Source organism: Chiloscyllium plagiosum, chromosome 19 (assembly GCF_004010195.1).
Source record: "Chiloscyllium plagiosum isolate BGI_BamShark_2017 chromosome 19, ASM401019v2, whole genome shotgun sequence".
NCBI classification, from domain to species: Eukaryota; Metazoa; Chordata; class Chondrichthyes; order Orectolobiformes; family Hemiscylliidae; genus Chiloscyllium; species Chiloscyllium plagiosum.
The window spans coordinates 28,650,361-28,654,748 of NC_057728.1; positions in this window are offsets into that span (position 1 = coordinate 28,650,361).

Genomic DNA, 4,388 nt, shown 5'->3' on the forward strand with positions numbered 1-4,388 from the left:
TTTTGGAATGAACGGATCCTGCAACTTCTGCATTATACACAGAAATATCCGCCATTGTTCCTCCACTGTCATCCCTGCTAAGGTATTGCACCATTGAACTTTGGCCAGCTCCTCCCTCATAGCTCCATAATTCCCTTTATTCAACAGAAATATTGTCACTTCCAATTGTACCCTCTCCCTCTCAAATTGCAGATTGAAGCTTATTGTATTATGGTCACTACTTTCCAATGGCTCCTTCACTTCGAGGTCCCTGGTCAATTCTGGTTCGTTGCACTATACCAGATCCAGAATTGCCTTCTCCCTGGTAGGCTCCAGCATCAGCTGTTCTAAGAAACCATCTCGGAGGCACTCCACAAAGTATTTTTCTTGAGGTCCAATGCCATCCTGATTCTCCCAGTCTACCTGCATGTTGAAATCCCCCATAACAACTGTAGTGACATCTTTGCGACAGGCCAATTTCAGCTCCTGATTCAACTTACATCTGACATCCAGACTACTGTTTGGGGGCCTGTAGATAACTCCCAAGAGGGTCTTTTTACCTTTAGAATTTCTCAGCCCAATCCATATTGACCCTACATCCCCTGATTTAAGGTCCCCCCACGCAAGGGACTGAATATCAACATGGCCACCCCACCCCCTCTGCCCATCAGTCTGTCCTTACGATAGCATGTGTAGCCTTGAATGATCATTTCCCAGGCCCTGTCCACTTGAAGCCACGTCTCAGTTATCCCCACTTATGGTATCTGCCAATTTCCAAAAGAACCTCAAGCTCATCCATCTTCTTTCTAATGCTGCGTGCATTCACATATAGTATTTTTAATTTGTTACTGCCCTCACCCCTCCCATCAACTCCTATTTCACTCAACCTTACAACATGATCCCTTTCCGAGTTTTCTGCCTCATTGATACCGTTATCTTTCTTGACTTCTCTTGTTCTAACTTTCCCTTCAATTTCCTTCTTAAACATCCAGTTTGTCCCCTCCCCCCGCTACTTAGTTTAAACGTAGCTGTGTTGCAGTAGCAAACCTGCCTGCCAGAATGCTGGTTCCTAACCTATTAAGGTGCAAACCGTCTCTCTTGTATAATTTATGCTTACCACAAAACATACCCCAGTGATCCAAGAATTTAAATCCTTGCATCCTGCACCAGTTCCCCAGCCACACGCTCAAGTACATTATCTCCCTGTTTCTGGCCTCACCAGCCCGAGGAACTGGAAGCAAACCAGAGATAACCATCCTGGATGTCCTGATTTTCAGCCTTCTTCCTAGTTCTCCGAAGTCCCGCTGTAGTATGTTCCTCCTCTTCTTCCCAACATCATTTGTGCTCACATATACCACCACGTCTGGCTCTTCACCTTCGTCCTTGAGGATTTCCTGCACTCTGTCTGTGATGTCTTTAATCCTGGCACCAGCAAGGCAACACACCATCCTTAAGTCCCGTCAGCTGCCACAAAAGCCCCGGTCAGTTCCTCTCACTATGGAGTCCCCTATTACCACGGCTCTGTGCGATGTCTGAATCTTCTGCTCTGTCTCCATGCCAACTTTTGATTGACAGACCTGGCCGCCTCGTGGACTGGCAGTGTCATCTGTCTCTGCTGTTTCCAAAAGAGTCAACTTGTTCCTGACAAGTACTTCCCCCGGGGTCTCTTGCACCTGTCTCCTCTCTGCCTTCCTCATCATCTGCTCTCTTCTGGTATGGTCGGGGTAATAACCTCGCTGAAGGTCTTGTCCAGAAAGATCTCGTTCTCTCGGATGAGCCTAAGGTCCTCGAGTTCTTTCATTAGCGCTGCAATATGCTCTGTCAGTAGCTGAACGTGCACACACTTTCCACACTTATACGAGCCAGACACACTAGAGTCGTTGACCTCCCACATCAAGCACGTAGCACACTGAACCAGATTGGCAGTCATGTCTTCACCCTCTTCAACTGTGGCATAATCACTTCACTCAACCTCCTTGTCAAAGACTCCTGAGCTAAAGCCTCACTCTTCAAGCCACAGGTAAGTTCTTAAATAACAATCACTTACCTTCCCGACTGGCTTTGAGCTCCAACTTCACTTCCACCCAGCTCCCGCCGCTGAGGTGCCGGAAGATTGGAGATTGGCCAAGGTGGTTCCATTAATTAAGAAAGGTGGTAAGGAAAAGTGAAATAACTCTCGACTGATGAGCCTGACATTAGTAGTGGGCACGTTGTTGGAGGGAATCCTGAGGGACAGGATTTTTATGTATTTAGAAAGGCAAAGACTGATTAGGGATAGTCAATGTAGCTTTGTGCATGGGAAATTGTGTCTCACTAACTTGAGTTTTTTGAAGAAGTGACAAAGAGGATTGACAAAGGCAGAGTGGTGGATGTTGTCTATATGAATTTCAGTAAGGTGTTTGACAAGGTTCCACATGGTAGACTGGTTAATAAGTTGAAAAATGTGGTGCTGGAAAAATACAGCAGGCCAGGCAGCATCTGAAGAGCAGGAGAATCGATGTTTCGGGCATAAGCCCTTATTCCTGAAGAAGGGCTTATGCCCAAAACGTCGATTCTCCTGCTCCTCGGATGCTGCCTGGCCTGCTGTGTTTTTCCAGCACCACATTTTTCAACTCTGGTCTCCAACACCTGCAGTCCTCACTTTCTCCTAGACTGGTTAATAAGGTTAGATCACATGGAATACAGGGAGAACTGGTTATTTGGATACAAAATTTTCTAGAAGGTCAGACACAGAAGATGTGATGGAAGCTAGCTTTTCAAGCTGGAGGCCTGTGACCAGTGGTATGCCACTACATTTGTGCTATTTATCATTTATATAAATGATTTGAATGTGAACATAGGAAGTATGGTTACTAAGTTTGCAGGTGACACTAAAATTGGTGCTGTAGTGGATAGCCAATAAGGCTACCTCAGAATACAATGGGATCTCGATCAGATGACTGATGGGTCGAGCACTGGCAGATAGAGTTTAATTTAGATAAATGTGAGGTGCTACATTTTGGTAAGGTGAATCAGGGCAGGGCTTATAGGCTTAATGGTAAGGTCCTGGGAGTGTTGCTTAATAAAAAGTGCAGGTTCATGGTTATTTAAAAATGGAGTTGCAGTCGGCAAGGTAGTGAAGGTGGGTGTTTGGAATGCTTGCCTTTATTGGTTAGTGCATTGAGTATTGGAGTTGGGAGGTCATGTTGCTGCTGTACAAGACATTGATTAGACCACTTCTGGAATATTGCATTCAATTCTGGTGTCCTTGCTACAGGAAAGATGCTGTTAAAATCAAAAGAGTTGAGAAAGGATTTACAAGAATGTTGCTCGGGTTGGAGGGTTTGTGCTAGAGGGAGTGGCTGAATAGGCTGCAGCTATTTTCTTTTGAGTGTTGGAGGCTGAGGGGTGACCGTATAGGGGTTTATATAATCATGAGTGGCATGGATAGGGTGAATAGCCACGGTCTTTTCCCGAGGGAGTCCAAAACTAGAGGGTATAGGTTTAAGGTGAGAGGGGAAAGATTTAAAAGGGAACTAAATGGGCAACTTTTTTCACACAGAAGGTGGTATATGTATGGAATGAGCTGCAGAGGAAGTGGTACAATTGTAACATTTAAAAGGCATTTGCATGGGTATATGAATAGGAATGTCTTAGAGGGATATAGGCCAAATGCTGGCAGATGGGACTAGATTAACTTTGGATATCTGGCCAGCGTGGACAAGTTGGACTGAAGGGTCAGTTTCCATGCTGTAAATCTGTATGGCTCTATGACTCTAACTAATCACTACATTCAACTTCCTTCAACTGTTTAATACTTTCCAAGAAAAATAAGCATTTATATTCATATTATTATTTCAATGACTTTATAATACATAGAATTATCAATCAGACTGTGAACTGACAGGCACCCACTGTGATAATGGTGGACAATGAAATTAATCATGCAGCTCAAACACTTTAATGATAGCCCTCAGTAAAATACAGATTCCCCTGGTTCACAAATTGCCAAGTAAGACTGATAGCATCTCAGAATTACAGCATGCTTGGGGTTGTAAATATTCCTTAATTGAATCAATCAATTCTTGAAAAGTTTTAGTATCTAGAGCCTCAGGAAAGGTTTGGCTCCTAATAACAGAAAAAGCTGCAGGTCCACTAGCTGTCAGGAGAATTACTCATGGCTTTTCATCTGGAAAATATAATACATTCTGTCCACATACTTGGCCCAGTCTTTGACAGCAGGGTCAAACAAATCAAGCATCCAAATAATAGCATGATGCCAGAAATGCTTACCCCAATTCAAAGACAACTGTTGCGAACAAATTTCTTCAGGAGCTTTTCTCTTGTCGTCACTGAAATAGCTCCACAAGAGGCCAGTGTCCTGTCACCAAGTCACCCTTTATTTACACTGCATCAGAGCCAGCTCTCAG